Source organism: Sciurus carolinensis, chromosome 2 (genome assembly GCF_902686445.1).
Source record: "Sciurus carolinensis chromosome 2, mSciCar1.2, whole genome shotgun sequence".
Lineage (NCBI taxonomy): Eukaryota > Metazoa > Chordata > Mammalia > Rodentia > Sciuridae > Sciurus > Sciurus carolinensis.
The window spans coordinates 186,441,415-186,458,415 of record NC_062214.1 but is presented as its reverse complement, the minus strand read 5'-3'; the positions used below and the strand labels follow the sequence as shown (position 1 = coordinate 186,458,415).

The following is a 17,001-nucleotide window of genomic DNA, read 5'->3' as shown; positions in this document are numbered from 1 at the left end:
TCCGATAAAAGTATGTCCATTAGCTTTGTCTTGATCTCCAGGTCAGCTTGGCTTCTTCTTGTCTTTGGTTCCTGCTAAAGTACACATGGAACCATGTGTGCTACAAGGCTCCTGGCCTCTGCTTTTGAGTGAGCTCGTCCCCTCACTATGAATCATGCTGGAGGTCCCTTGACCTTGACCCTCCCCCTCCCTGCATGTTGCATTGGGTTATTAGGTGAGAGGTTGGCAGACTTCCCAATCTCTGCATTGCCACTGTGGAAAAGATCCCCGGAGCCTCTCTTGCCATCTCTGTTCGTTCCAAAACACAGTGGAGGCTCCTGGACAGAATGGGAAGGTGAGTCCTGCTCAGGGTAAGACTCAGCAAGTTGACTTTTGCCCAGTAGCACCTGTCAGTTATATTCATGGTGGGAACAAAGCGAAGTCCAAGAACACAAAATGAGTTCCCTGAGTGGCAGCTAGAACCTCAACTGTGAGAGTCCTGTGCAGTCACAGGACAAGAAAAAGGAGGAGAGACCTAGGTGACCAGGAGTCAGTGTGAGCATTCTGGTCAGACTGGAGTTCCCATTTCCTATGAGTTTTGCAACCTAAAAAAAAAATGAAAATTAGATGTTAAAGTCCCCTTCACAGCGGTTCTCGTATTGATTCACCAGCTCACCAGAATTTCACTTCCATTTTGAATGTTCTTGCTTTCATTGCCAGTCTCCCAAATAAATTAATTTAATTTAAAAAGATGAAAATTAAGCATAAACTAAATTTTAAAAACAAGCTGGTGTGCCCATAGAAGGCTTGATTTACAAACCTTAAATGCCAAAGAGATGGGGGGAAAAAAATCAAAGGATATTGCCATGTAAAAACACTCAAAAAGGTTTTAAATTATAGGCAAATTGCTCATTAGGTGACTGGCTTTAGGCTAATTGAACCTAGAGTCAATGGCATCCAAAAGGGGACATTTTTGTGCTCAGGGACACTTTCTCAGGCCTGTGTTCATCTTTTTTCAGACAAAATTCTAATCAGCTCTATTATTTGGTTTCTCAGCCCCTGGCATATTAGATGTGAATCAAAACAGGAGGGAACTGTGAAAGCCAGGCCACTTTGCACAGCAAGAGGGCCAGCTGGTACCCTGACAGCCAGGGAGGGGCAGGAGGAGGCCAGAGAAAATGAAAAGGTGAATGTGAGGAAGAGGAACTCACCTCAGTGTGCCGCCTTTCCTGGAGGCTGACCCCTCCTGCCCTGCCCTGCACTTCTCTGGCTCCTGGGAGCACCTCTCTACCAACGTGCAGAGGTTCATTACGCCAACCTAGTCATGAAAAATATTTATAGCAGGCTAAATCATGAGCCTTGGACTTTGCCTAATCTGTTATTTTCTTCTGTGAGCCATGTTGGAAGTTTTTCATCTGAAGGGGTAAAGCCATTGACTCTTGGGTTGGAGGATCCTTATAAAAGTCTCGATTTCCCCCGCCTTCTCCCTGACACCTCTCAAAACAAGGCCCATACTAATGTCTCTTTTGCTTCATGGACAGGCCAACCTAGAAACAGTCCTATAGTCCAGAAAAATTCACTTCTGTGAAGAACTCTGTCAACAAAAGTTAGCATGACCAAATCTAGTTAATTCTTAATATCCAGAGGAGGAGGTAGGGAACATCCCACATCACTACGAAATCTGCTTTTCATCATCTGGTGGCTGTGAGGGTGGTTAAGAAGCCACAGGGCCAAAAGACAACCCACGGAATGGGAGAAAACATTTTCACAGCATCTACCTGATAAGGGATTAGTATCCAGAATACATAAAGAACTCCTAAAACTCAACCACAATAAAACCAAACAACTTAGTTCAAAGATGATACTCCAAGGATACACAAATGACCAATAAGTACATGAAAAGATGCTTAGCATCACTCATAAATAGGGAAATGCACATCAAAACAATAATGAAATACTACCTCATACCTACTGGCTACTACTATTAAGGGGGGAAATGACACAGTGGCACATGCCTGTAGTCCCAGCCCAACCCAGGCCGAGACAAGTTGGAGGCCAGCCTGGGCAACTTAGTGAGGCTGTGGGTCAAAATAAATTTCAAGAGTTAGGGATGTAGTTTCATGGTAGAATGACCCTGGGTTCAACCCCTAGTACTGAAAAAAAAAAAAAAAAGAAAAGAAAAAAAGAAAAAAGCTAAAAATAGCTAATAGCTAAAATGTGGAAACAATCCAAATGCCCACCAATAGATGAATGGATAAGCAAAATATGGTAGGTCCATGTGAGAGAATATTATCCAGTTTTTAAATGGAAAGAAAACCAGGAGTCGTGACCCACACCTGTAGTCCCAGCTACTCCGAAGTCAGAGGCAGGAGGATTGTTGTGAGTTGGAGGACGGCCTCAGCAACAGTGAGATGTCCTTTTAAAGAATAGACTGGGAAGGATATCCAGGGTTTGAGGCTTTAACTCAGGGTAGAACACTCTTGGGTTCAATTGCCAGTACTGGGAAAAACAGGGGGCAGGGGAGGAAATTCTTACATATGCTTCCACGTAGATGAACTGTGAGGACATTGTGCTAAGTGAAATAAGCCAGTCACCAAAAGGTAAATATGGTACAGTTCCGCTTACAGGAGGTGATTAGAGTTGTCAAAATCTTAGAGAAAGAAGGCAGAATCATGGGTTGTTGGCACTGGGAAGTTATTGTTGAGTGGGTGCAAGAGTTCAATGTTACAAGATGAAATAGTTGCAGAGCTGGGTGATGGTAATGGTTGCACAGTGTCTTTAATATCACTGAACTGTACACCTGAAAGTTGTTGAGCTGTTAAATTTGATGTCTTATATATTTTGCCACAATTTTAAAAAAATGATAGGGACAGACAGACAGACAGACATACCCAGAATGTGGAATGGCTTACTTCCTTAGGAGCTGACTAGTTTATCGCTTCTTCTTGCTGCTCCCAATCTCCCTTTTGCCTCCAAAGCACCAGGAGCACACAGTCATCTTTCCATTCCAGGCACCTTTCTGAGGATTGGTACTGACTTAGGTCTAGGTGTTGTGGGCAGGCTGAGATGATCTGCTTTGGGACCCGGAGTTAACTCAGCATAAAGCCTGGACCCTCTTCTCCCACCCTTGGGAGAAGAGAATGGGAGGGTGAGGATAAAGGAAAGAGAGCCTAACTTCAACCACCAGCCTTAGTTAACTCCCCACTTGATTAATCCGACATATCGACTCTGTCCTTGTCTTAGTATTGTTGCTATATTATTTTTAAGTCCTTTACAACCGTTTGCATAGTGAGTGCTCTTGGGGACAGCATGACTCATGGAAAGAACATTAGATCAGGTGATAGAAGACAAGGTTCTTCCTTGTGACCTTGGACCAGTCACTAGTTTTCAGAACTTTAGAGCATCTTCTGAGAGAAGAGATTGGTGATACCCAGTGTATCAGTCACCAGCTTTTGTCACTATGACCAACATACCTATCAAGAACAACTTGGAGGAGGAAAAGCTTATTTGGGGCTCAGGGTTTCAGAGATTTCAGTTCATGGTTGGCTGACTCCATTGCTCTGGGCCTGAGGTGAGGCAGAAGGGCATGGCAGAGGAAAGCTGCTCACCTCATGGCAGCCGGGAAGCTGGGGGCGAGGGGGAGAGAAGGAGAAATAGAGAGGATCCAGGGACAAGATATAGTCCAAGGGATGCCTCCCCACCTACTTCCTCCGACCACACCCCACCTGCCTACTGTTACCACCCTGTAGTCCATTCGTATTATTAATCCATCAAGCAAATTAAGCCAACGATGAGGTTACAGTTCTTAAAAATCTAATCATTTCTGCTTTGAACTTTCTGGCATTGCCTAACGTGAGCTTTTGGGGGGACACCTTATATCTAAACCAAAGCACCCACCAAACTAATTCATGGATCTCTCGTGATAGTCCAATGAAGTAAACTATGAGAAAAACCTCAGTACCGGAGGGATGTGGAAACAGCAGGGCACAGTCCGCACCTCCTGTTTGCACTCCTATGGCTCTGCTCCTTAAGTTTGTAAGCACTGGTCAGTTAGTTAAAGGATAATCTCTACCTGCCCTACTAAAACCTAGAGATGAGGCTCTGTGCTGGACTCTAACATTGTCTTGAGATTGCTTTTAAAAAGACATCTTTCCTTAACCAGTAAGGTGAATGTATGTCTATTTTCTGTTTTGCTTTATCTTAGGGATGAGTCGATTATTATTATCATAGTAAACAGCCAAGAATGATTCAATTTAGGAAAATAATAGGAAAATCTTGCTCATCTTTTATAGGATAATTTTGCCATAATCCCCACTGATAAAGTAGTGGTTTCTTTAAAACATGCCATTTCAGGGTCACGGAGCTGCACTTTTAAAGCCTACAATTGATTGTTTAGTGCGAAAATTGTACTCAAGTGAAGCACATCAGCATGCAAATCTAAAATGTGGCCATTTTCATCTAGATTGAATATTATTAACTAGCCCAAGGGATAGGATGTAATTAAAATTTTTGAACAGCTTATTTTTGTCTACGGTGATGAGTATAACCCCAGTATTTAAAGTGGCTTAGCAGTTCAAATAATGGGAAGGTAGCCCAATGTGCCAATCACTACACATTTTGGCTTTTTGGTTTAAGGAGAGAGTTCGACTTTTCTCCACAGGTCCAAGCATTGAGAAGGACAGGGATTTGAACTCGAAGCAAATGAGAGAATGTTCAGATCACAGGAAAATCACATTTCTTTATGAATGATACAGATTCCATCTCCTTACTGACCCCTACTAATAACCTTTCTTGCGTGAGTTTAGGAACAAAGACCTAGTGAGACAGTTTGGAACCCTTGGTGAAGGTTTATGCTTTTGCCTAATTCAAATGATTGGTCCTAAAGCCTGTGAGAGCAGCTCAAGTCAGAAGGGAGAAGAACTCTTAGCCTGGACCCACTTGAGAAAGTTTGCAAGTTCTCCCTCCACCTTTCACAGCACCCGTAAACCACGCTGCGGGTAGTGTGCACGCTAGTGCAATCCCACAATCACTCTGGTGAGACAAAGATGTCCACAGTTTCTGCCCTACCCACATCATTTTAAGAGAAAGACGAAGTTCTCCTTTTCTCCCAGGATAAGTTAGTGAAAGACTCCATGTCAGAGCTGCACCACCTACAGCAGATACCCAGCAGGTATGGTCGGCACCACGGCTCATGTCAGCCAGCCATATTTCCAGGTGTACCATATGTATTTAGTACATCATTTGATAATGCTAAAAAAAATATTAAAGCAGTGTGAGACTAAAGGAGAAAGAAGATGAATGTTAGCATTCCCCTGGGGTTCATGGGTGAAGGAATTAACACAGCGTGGCACTCTACCCTAGCTGTGTTTGTTTCCATGGCAACAGCTACGTACATGTTTCAGACTATCTACAGTGACACAGTTGCAGAAATAGTAGCTTGCAGGTTCCTGATATCGCATCAGTGGACAGGCGGCATGCACTATATTAAGTAAGTGTAAAAGAATTTAAAATACAGCTCTGGATTCAGATGGGTCTCAGCTCAGCTGAGCAATGTGTTGGGGGTTGCGGTATTCCCCTTCCGCACGACAGCAAAACCTGGGCAAAGTTGAAAGTTGCAAGATTGCAGTCAAACAATCGTCCCGGCATGGGTAAATAGCATCAAACGAAACAAATGTGAGTGAGTTACAAAGGTAAGAAAATGGCCTTGGCAGATGACAGAGCGAAGAAGGATATTGACAGGGAAGCTCATTTTTGCGGGGGTGGGGGTTAGTGAGGGGTAAGGAAAGAAAGGCTTGGTTTGAAAATAGCTGAGTCTGTAAGCACACCTAATGTGCAACAGAATCTGTAACAGCTGCTGAGTTTATGGCAACTAAGGTCTTTGAATGTCTCGTTGTAGAAATTGCTTTTTTGTAAAAATGATCAGTTGAGGAGCAGAGAGGTCGATCAGGTGTGCAGTTAAAAGGAAATGGGGGCTCCATTGTCTTTTCAGAATGCTTATGTAAATACCTCTGTTCTCTCCAGGATGACCCTGGCTTGTCTTTGACATTTGCTGCCACTTTTTTAGTACCATTTGCCAGTATCTGTGTTTATATTATGCCGCCACATTGTAGCCTGATATGACTTTAGTGTTGGTTAGAGAGCAACCAAGCAAAGATGATAGACTTTGTAAGTGTGTGACTTTGCAACCAAATTGTACGGTAATTTAGGAGGAGCGTTCAAATGGGCGTTTATTTACCCGCCAGACCCCTAGTTTTGAATAGCAGTCCAGGTATTAGGTTAATGGCTTTCCATGTGTATGTTATGATTGCAGGAGCTTTCAAGTTATGTTGGAGTTAATTTATACTGAGTTTTTTAATGTCAAAACATTTTTATTTATGTCCGTTATTCAGCTTCAGCCTACATTTACCTTATGCTGTAATTTCATTATTTGTGTATTAGTCAAGAGAATGTAAAATGGCATGGTAATTTAATCTGATGTGTTCATTTGAAGAAGATTAGTTATCTGACCATAGGTGGACTTTTTAAAAAAGCAGTGCATGCAACTCTTTTGGTATGTGTGAGACTTTTTTTAAAATAACTTTATTTTATGGCTTATTTTTTTATGTGGTGCTGAGGATTGAACCCAGTGCCTCACATGTATTGAGGGGACTGCGAACTTTCCACCCCACCAACCCCACTCTACACTGAGCCACAACCCAGCCCTGGGTTTTTTTGTTTTGTTTTGTTTTGATTTTTATGTGCACAGGGAATGATCTATGGCACCTACAGCATCTTATACCTTCTAGTAATTATTTGATTGGATGTTGAGAGAACACCTCTGGGCGTCTCCAAGCTTCTGAACACCTGGGCATGTGGAAGGCTGGCACAGGTTTTGAATTATAAATCAGGTACTTGAACCCCTGAAATGTTCAACTTTCCAGCTGAACATTTTCACGCTCTCGCCTTTATGATTGAACCTTTTTAGGATCTCAAACAAAGTCAGCATTGAAGCCGCCCAGGTGTGTCCATGTGTACTCTGTCTTAGCAACCCTGAGGTGGAAGTGAAGTCTGTGTCCTCCACTGGGAACTTTTTTATGGGGCTCATGGCAAAGGCTGCTCCCTTCTTGGAGGAAGAACTCCTCTGCCCGCTACCATCCCCACTTTAGTGAAGGCTTAAGACACCAGCCCATCTTTGGGGTTGGTGGGGTGGAAAGTTTGTAGTCCCCCTTCCCCGTGTGCTGGCATTTCTGGTGTGGGCTCCATGCATCCCCACGTGTCAAGGTGGACAGCTGAATGATGCCACCTGCCCTTGCCCCCAGGCAGAGGGACCGAACACCATTGGCCTGAGAGTTCATGTGATGTTCTCTTATGGAGTGTGAGGGATCCTGGAAACTCAGGGTCATGAAGTTGGGACTCTGAAACTGGAAATCAGAAGTTTCAGTGAACAGCTTGGGGTAGCAAGTTCACTTTTTGTGGTTTGGGAGTGCTAGAGTAGGCCCACCCAACCCTTGGCCTGAGTTTGTATTTTTCTCATCATCTCAAAATATTTTCCAGTGTGAAAATGAAATAAAATAAGACATCAGTCTATGTCATGTTATTTTAACCCTTCCATGTAAGAACAGGAAGACACCTAACCTACATGTAAATCCCTGGACTGACCCGTCATTTGAAGGTAAAACTCTGGCAGTACTGGTAGCAAGCTTAATTGCTTCCATTCAGATTGCCAGGAAATTGATTTGGAAAAAGAAAAAAAAAAAAAATGGAGGGATTCCCAAATAGTGGCAACATGGAATGAATAAGAAAAATGAAGGTACTACCAATCTTGGCTGGTGACAGAATTGCCAGCATAAACTTCCTGAGGCGTAGCTCATTTGGACGCTCCATTGCTCAGTGACTTCTGAAGCCACCCAGTGACCACAGAGTAAAGGCCAATTCGTTGGTTGGTGTCCAGGAATCTCCACTGTGAGTCCCTTTCCAGCCCCCATCCTCACTATTTCCCTGGGCCTCCCGTGCTGCTGCCCCAGGGCACTAAACCCTGTGTCCTTGCCACACTTGGAATCTTCTAGGCCTTTGCTCTTGCTCTTGCCTCTGCCCAGTTGCCTTTATTTTTATCTTTGCTTCCAACAGCCCAGTTTAAATTTCACTTCCTCCACAAAAACTTACTGTTGGTGTGAAAGTGCCATTCTCCATCTTCCTGTGTCAGTTTCTTTGTCTTCCATTATGGTGCAAATTTCCTTGAAGACTAGTTGTGACCAGATACAGTGATGAACACCTGTGATCCCAGCCACTCTAGAGGCTGAAGCAGGAGGATTACAAGTTCAAAGCCAACCTGGGCAACATAGATAGGAAGACGCTGTCTCAAAAATATATGTGTGTGTATACATACATATATTAGTTGTATATCTCCTTAACTACATCGTAAGCATGTAAAAACAAAGTCTGACTGGGCGCAGTGGCCACACCTGTAATTCCAGATACTAAGGAGCCTGAGACAAGAGGATTCCAAGTTGGAGGCTGGCCTGGGCAACTTAGCAAGACCCTGTCTCAAAATTTAAAAAAAGAATAATAAAGACTGGGAAAGTTCCCTATGTGAAGTCCAGGAGGACCTCCAGCAGGAGTTGGCCTCCACATTGACATAAGGAGCTGACTGTCGCAGGAAGGATGTGCGTGCGTGCCTGTGACGCCACCTATCAGAGATCCACAGGCTTTTTCAGAGGAACTCTTGGTTTCTATGTAAACATGTGCTTTCTCTTGCCCAGAGTTAGCCTGTTAAGGGAATAAAGAGCAAGACCCTGTCTCAAAATTTAAAAAAAGAATAATAAAGACTGGGAAAGTAGTTCAGAGGTAGAACACCTCTGGGTTCAATCCCTAGTACCACACACAAAAAAAAGAATGAAATAAAATCCCACATTCAAAAAAAATACCAAAAACAAGAGCCATGGCTTATGTACTTTTGTAGGTTTTGCCACACATAGAATAGTAATTCAAACTATTCTATTTAATTGACATCTTAAAACTTTGTAAAGATAGTTGAGGATTATTGAGCAATCCTCAAATACTTATGTTCTTTGCTCAAAGGCCATTTATTAGATACTGAGATTCCTAAATCTGTCACAGCACCAAGCATCTGGACCTGTTGGGCCGGTTTCAGATGCTTCCAAACTTCCTGCTGTTTGGCATCGCTAAACACAGTAACCAGGTGAATGACTGAGTGTTTTCATTTTCATGGAATCATAAGATTTTTTTAGTTGGACAGGACCCTGGGGAACTAAACTTCTCCCAGAACAGAGGAGAGAGTTTTGAACCTGAACTCCTAAGTGACTTCTGCAAAGCTGCATGCTTGGTTGGAGCCCCAAGTGTGTGGACCCAGCCAACCAGATCTCTGTCCCAATTCTGCTGAGCCTTCCTAGTGGTGGCTTTGGGTGCCACTTGGGTTATCAGCTCCATTCTTGCTTTCCACCCATTGTCACATGACACACTGTTAACCAATTCTTTGCTGAAGGCTGATATCATTGGGTTAAAAATGAAAACCAAAGCGGACCAAGAATTAAGCTCAGGGGACCTGGGAGCAAAGCTAATAATTCCTTAGCCTTCGCCTTGCTGAGGACTCGGCAGCTGCTGAATTCAGTCAAGTTCAGACCCTTAAAAAGAGTGGAAAAAAGAAGGCACATACTTTCCAGTGCCTGGGCACTGCATAGCCGGGCCAGCTGGGCGCAGTGCCTTGGCAGAAAGATTCTTCTGTTTCAGAAACCCGAGCCCCTGGCCTTGCAAACAGGGAGGGGCACGTGGCTGCCCTGGCTGATGGGCCGACTCTGCCCAGTTACTCCAGACACTGTCCCTATGTGAAGTCTAGGAGGACCTCCAGCAGGAGTTGGCCTCCACATTGACATAAGGAGCTGACTGTCACAGGAAGGATGTGCGTGCGTGCCTGTGACGCCACCTATCAGAGATCCACAGGCTTTTTCAGAGGACCTCTTGGTTTCTATGTAAACGTGTGCTTTCTCTTGCCCAGAGTCAGCCTGTTAAGGGAATAAAGTGCAATTCAGGTTTCCGAGTTGGAAGCCTGATTAATCTCTCTGCCAGTTACATATGGAAATAAATTAGAAAGTGGTCCATCTGGGACTAAACTACTGCAGAGATGATAAATTATTGCCATCGTATATGTCGGTGTTGTTGGAGACCGAGTTGTGTTCACAGGAGCTGCTGAAAGATAACTGGATGGAGGTTCTGCTGTGGTCAGTGGAATAAAAAGAATTTTTTTTTCGGTGCTGGGGATCAAACCTATGTACGGCCTTGTGCGTGCTAGGTGGGTGCTAACCACTGAGGTGCATCCCAGCCCAGGAATAAAATTTAAAGAAAAAAATTGCAAGTAAAAAATTTACCTTAAAATGTTTCTTGGGAGAATGGATTGGTTGGTGCCAAGTTTGTTCCTCAGAACTTCTATATCTGCAAACACTTAAAAGGAGAGTCCGAAGGGCATAAGGAACATTTTAGTTTTATGTTTTCAAAGGCCAATACAATAACAAGTGTTAATTAGTACCCACTGTTTCATTGAGGAGGGCAATTCTATATGCCTGTGTAGGAGTGCATGTTATAATTTTCATACAAACTTTATATCTATTTTCTTATTTAAATTTCAAAGAGGGCAGGGCAGGCCAATGCTTTTTTTCAAAGATAGATGAAAAACTAAGGTTTAGGGGTTTAGTGCCTTGTCCATATGCCTCAGATGAAGAAATGGCAGAACTGGAATAAGCAAGCAGATATTGCCCATTCTGAACCAGCTTCATTTTAGAGGCCAGGTGTGACATCAAAAACATTATCGAGGGCTGGGGATAGACCTCAGTTGGTAGAATGCTTGCCTTACAAGCACAAGGCCCTGGGTTCAATCCCCAGCACTGCAAAAAAACAAAACAAAACAAAACAAAACAAAACAAACAAACAAACAAACAAAAAAACATTATCAGTGTCTCATCAGTCATCTACCAACATCAGGAAATAGGGCCTGTGTGCTAATTGTCTAGAAGCAAAAGTCCTAACTTCTTGATTATGAAATGTATCTTTTCTCCATCTGAAGATATCGATTGTTAGTTCAGCTTTTGGAGGAGACTCAGGCACACCACTGTCAACTGAAGTTATTTTATAAACTTAAAACCGAGATGACCTAAGGGACTTTTTAGGTGTGGTAACATTTTGCTTCTTTGCAGAATAGCCTGAGGCTACAGTGAGATCCACATTCTTGTGCCTTCTTTAAAATTTTCTTTTGTGTTCTTCCTCCTGGGCAGACCTTCCGCTGTGTGGATTCTTAGAGCAGTTGAGAATCTCCATTCTGGAAAATGCAGTGCAAAAGTACACTCAATATAGAAATCTTTCAGTCATCTAGCACCAGACTAGGGGTTTTTGTGAAGATAAACCTCAGTGCAGGCTGGTGGTCCCAGAGAAGCTGCAGGTCCCAGTTTTTACCCTCTGTATTTTGAAGTAAACTCATCTCTGTCAGATGACCTTCAAGTTCCTCATGTATCAGCCAGACCTGGTTACTCCGAGTCCCTGGTGACTCTCATGCTTCTTCTGATGACTTCTCCTGCCTCCCTGGTGACTCTCAAGCTTCTTCTGGTGACTTCTCCTGCCTGTCCCTCTCCTGTTCCAATTTTGAAACCCATTATTATTGTCATGGTCTTCATGACATTTTCCCTTGCCATACAACCCCCACCTCAACCAGAGACAAATGTATCTGAAACCTTCTAACCAGTAGAAGAAATCATGTTGTGATACTTGAATGTCCTGCAGGGACTTCATCTCCTTCCTCTGTGAATCTTCCTCCCTCTCCAGTTCCTTGCTCAATGCTTCATATTTAATTAGAGTGTAAACATGAAGTTGAGTAAGGTAATTTTATTTTACAGCAGGGTAAATATCTTTGAAGGAATGGATAACTGAATGTTCTAAGGTATATCAGAATCACATGGGGTCTTGCAAAAAAAATACAGATTTCTGGGCCCCATGACCAGATTTTCTCATTCAGTAAAACCTGGGTTGAGGCCCAAAATTTGCATGTCCAATAAGCTCTTGGGTGATGTTGATGCTGCTCTTCCCAGGACCACAGTTCAAAAACCACCAATCCAATGAATATGTTATTCCTAACATTCTCACACTCACACTCATAGGATAATGCCCTTCTTTTCATTACAGAGTTTTTTGATTTATCATCCTTGAAGCCTGAACTAAAAAAAAAAAATCTTCCATCAAAATGTATTATGCAATCTCTCTCTTGTACCAATTCTCTTATTTTGCAATGTATCAGTTAACTGTCGCCCAATCACTTGGAGACCCTTCAGGCAGCTCATCTCCAGGACCACAGCCATAGTAATTGAATTTTACAACAGATTCGAGAGTCGTTGACTTTGCACCTGGTACTTGGTTTACCCAGTGGACGGAGGCTGGTGCAGGGGGTGGAGCGTTGGCCTCAGGTGCTTGTTGGTGCATTGACGTCTTCCTTTAGATTGACGTGTGTTTCAGAAGCAGCAGTGGTAAAGGAAAATTGTCTCACCAATGTCTCAATGACAGTCAGAGTGAAACTGAATAATCCTGCAATGTCTATGGCATGTATTTTCAGATTTCTGGGTCCTCTTATGCCCTATGAGGCAGTTTCAAAAACACTCCATTCTGAAAGTCTCAGAGCTTCAATAACTATCCAAGAAATAAAGAGGTACTGTGGCAATTGACTTTTTCACTGAAGTGTGTCATTTTCCAGGGTCGGGTCAGGGAGGACATCCATCGTGCTTGTGAGGGCTCTGTTCCTCTCCTCTAATCCGGTCTTCCTTCTCCTCCTCTTCACCAGCCTCTGGAAGCATCCTGTCATGATGATGGAGGCCCCTTCGTCCTTTCTGTGACGCGAGCAGGAGCGATGCTGACCTCGGTTTCCTGGACCCATTCGGACTCAGGTGATCACACCCTGCCTTCCCTTCCCCAGCCTGCCACGCCTTACAGGGATCACATGGGACCAAGGAAACTCCAAAGCTAAATCTAAATGCAAATGCAAAATTGATTGTTTCTCTCTCCATTGGTACCTTCCCCTCCTCCTCCCAATCTTCTTAATGATCAGTTCTTGCAGCTGATCAGACTGACAATGTGGTCAATCCAATTTAGGCATTAAGATGATTGAAAACATCGAATCACATCTTTACTTAAAATTCTGGTGTGTGTGTAGATGCACACAGCAACCCAAACATAGCCAGGAATTTTCATATAGAAACTACTGTCGGGCCTCTCAATTATCTTCTTTCCCAGAATACCATGTTTAATTGTAGTCCTCTTTCTAATGGTTTGTACCTTATAGTTGCGTTCAATGAGTACTATTGAACATCTGTTGTGTGTCCTTGGGACAGATGAAGTTAAAAAAAAAAAAAGTACAAGGCTGGTTCCTATCCTCAGGCAGCTCACAGTCTCACAGAAGGTTCACAGAGTGATCATAAGAAAATGGCAACTTGTGGGGCTTGGCTTAGGGCAGTGCTGTGCACTAGCTGTCACTCTCTGCTTCAGGGAACTGAGGGACTTCCAGAATTGAGACTGAAATTATTAGGGAAGCAGTCATGAACCAGGGAGGACCTCGGTAGCTTTGTGGCTAGTCGTTCGGCCACACAGCTGGAGGAGGGTGATATGGTGCTTTGATGGAAGGACACCCTGTGGGCCCTGGTGGTGTCCCAGATCCTCGGTCTCAGCCAGAGCCAGACTCACCCTTGGAGTCTGGCCCCATAAGGATCCTGGAGTAGAGCCACTGGGAAGACCCACCTGTCCTATCATGGAGGAGCCTTGGTTGGCAGTGTCTTTCCAGGGTCAGTGGCCACTGTTGCCTAACTCTGGCTTGGCTGCTGCCTTGCTGGTCTTTTCTGCTTCTCTGAACCTGCCTACACCCTGCCTCTGCTTGTCCCCCTGATTGTTTGCTCTTTTCATGCACACCTGACTCCCTCCTCCAGGCACTGCCTGGCATGCCTGGCTTGACAAGTCCCTGGGATGAACCAGAGGCTGAGTGAGATCAGCACCTGTCACTCACCCATGTGATTCTAAGCAGGAAAGTGGAGTTGAAGAGTAGACAGCATAAGCAAAGAACATGAGTTTGTACCTTGGGGTATAGAGCATCTCTAGAGAGTTCTAAAATCCCAAAGTCAAGGAGGGTATCAAGGCTAAAGCTGGGGCCACAGTTGGCTATGGGGAACCGGGTGCACTGGTTAAGATGGGGATGGAGCAGTAAATCCTGCCCACAACTGGCTTTTTCCAGTGTTGCTTTTTATCCAGCTAGGTAAGGCAGTAGTGGCTGAGGTTTTTGTTTGTTGTTTTTCAATTTTTTTTTTTAAGTTATAGATGGACACAATACCTTTATTTTATTTATTTAATTTTATGTGGTGCTAGACACAGGGCCTCACATGTGCTAGATAAGCGCTCCACCACTGAGCCACAGCTGCAGCCCTGAGTTTTAAAGGTGCTGCTGACAGTGGTCAGCCAACCTTTCTGCTCTTTCTGTCAGGCTGTGTTCTGGCCACACTGCACCTTCCTGAGCATGCCCAAGAGCCTAGGCCCTCATTGACTGGGTAGCTTGGCCTCCTGGAACCACAGCCCTGATCAGCAACCAGCAGGCCATGGAAGAACAAGAATAACAGTATTTGTGCCCTCCTCCCACTGAACTGATTGCTCCAGAGTATTGCTACATCCCTTCTAAACCTGGGCCAGGGGTCAGTAAACTACATTCGGCCAATGGGCCAAGGACAGCCACGGCCTGTTGGTGCATGGCAGATAAGCTAAGAACGGTTTTTGCATTTTTAAATGGTTGGGAAAGAAAGACTAAAATTGTGTGCCTCATAAGAATTCTATGGAATTCAAATTTCAGCATCTGAAATTTTTGAATGTTTTATTGGAACATAGCTATGATTATTCATTTCTGAATAAAGCACTACAATGACTGAGTCACATAGTTAAGCAACAGAAATCATAAACTACCCGGCCTTTTACATAGGAAGTTTGCTAACCCCTGGCCTGAGCAACTGTGTGCCACAAGCATTTGCAAAATTAGAGGTTGGGCACTTTTCTCCCATTAAGAGGACAGGACTGAACTAGGCACGGTGGCACTCGCCTATAATCCTAGAGACTCCCGAATCTCAAGACTGGAGGATCAAATGTTAGAGAGACCCTGACTTAAAAAAAAAAAAAAAAAAGGCCTGGGGACATAGCTCAGTGCTTCAATCCCCAGTACCACAAAGAAAATAAGGGGGGGGGGGATGAAAGAAGATTGAAGGGTGAGGGGGACTAGAATAGGAAAGAGAAGAAGGGAGGGGTTTTCCAGAGTAAGACTGGAAACTGATCATACTCCAGTTGCATTTTTCCACTTATCCCTTAAATTTTCAACTAATCTATCACCAAGGTCACCTCCTCTTGGGAACTCACATATAGTGTTGGTCATGTCTTTAAATGAGGCATCCAGGCTTCTTGGATGAACCTAAATGTTAATGCAAGAAGGATTAGCCTAACAAGTCAGCCCCAAATTAAAACGAATCTTATACATTGGGCCTTTTCCCTTTTTTTGGCACTGGATGTGAGCTATTTCATTTTAAACCAAATAAATATTTGGTTTTAAATCAAGTAAGCATCGAAGGCTTACCATGAACAAGCTATGACATTCAAACTTGGCAACATTTTTTTCCCAGCCTGGTAGAATTTTGTGATACTGCTGAAGGAAAACTATGGTAAAAGTTGGAGAAGTGAGTTCTGATCTTAATAACTGGCTAAGCCAGGGAAGGCCCTGGAATCTTAGGGGAGAAAGTATCTTCCAAATCTCAGGGGTTTAGTGCAACAAAATAGAAGCATGTTTTATTTCCTCTAGAATTAAGGAAGTAAAATTACTTTTTGAATATACAGAATTGAGTGCATATAAGCAAGTTCAGATCTGGCCAGGTTGATTTCAGCTTGCGGGGAAGATGCTTTCTGAAGGGTTACCATAAGTATCTGTGAGTTCTGATTTCTTTCCCTTTTTTTTTTCTTTTGTACCTGGCATTGAACCCTGGGGCACTTAACCTCTGAGCCACATCCCCAGCCATTTTTATATTTTATTTTCAGCAGGGCCTGGTTGAATTGCTGAGGCTGGCTTTGAACTTGTGATCCTCCCGCCCCAGCCTCCAGAGCCACTGGGTTCACAGACATGCGCAATGCCCCACTGAGAGTTCTGATTTCTATAGAATTTCTCTTTTTCCCTGTCTCAGACCTGGGAAATCTCAATGTTGTCTATTTTCAGAGCATTTGTGATACTGGAAGCAACTTAAAGCAAGTTTCTCAAACTTCTTTGTGCAAACAAAATCATATGGGGGTTCTTATTAAAATGCAGATTCTGATTTAGGGGGTCTAGATTGGGGTTTGAGATTCTGCATTCCTGACAAGCTCCCAGGTGAGGCCTCAGCCAGGTTCTATGACATGTACGCTGCTGGCTCCAGACCACATGTAGTGAGGGCTTAAGCTGTAGTGGTTCTCAAGTGTGGTAACTGATCCAGCAGCTTCACTGTGGAAACTGTGGTAGAAGTTGGGAATGTGAGTTCTAATTGTATCAATTAGCTGATCCAGGAAGACTAAAAGTATCCCAAACCTCAGGGGATTAGCACAACAAATGAGTGGGTCATTTTCCCATTCCTTCTGAGTTGAGTTGGGTCACTGTGGTTCCTTTGCATCCAACGTTTGGGGACCGTAAGCCCCTTGCATCTTATGGTAGCTTTATTTCCGAACGCGACTTCCTGGCTGCTGCCACCTGAGAAGAAAAGAGTTGAGAACTCACACCCATTCTTAAATACTTTGAACCAAAAAGGGTCTCAGGCCTCTTCCACACCACAGTTCATTGACCAAGGCTGACTTCTGTTTCTGTCCCTTCCCATTACTCCCCACCCTGGAATGGACAAGAGCAGCTTGTTTTAAAACTGGGCACTGCATTTTATATAGAAAACAAGTTTTAGTTTGAAGTCTAGGGTGGAGTAAAACCCTAACCATTGAAGAATTGTCGTGTGTCAAGCAGTTAAT

General features: G+C 43.7%; 1 protein-coding gene across 2 annotated transcripts in view; it reads left to right on the top strand.

The window, feature by feature from the left end:
• The window catches only part of Foxn3 (forkhead box N3), a 380,976-nt gene that overhangs the window by 98,535 nt on the left and 265,440 nt on the right, over positions 1–17,001 (top strand). For both annotated transcript variants that reach the window (XM_047537211.1, XM_047537212.1), the window contains exon 2: positions 12,791–12,893. The gene's annotated coding sequence lies outside the window, so the exon portion shown is untranslated. The remainder of the gene's footprint in view (positions 1–12,790; positions 12,894–17,001) is intronic.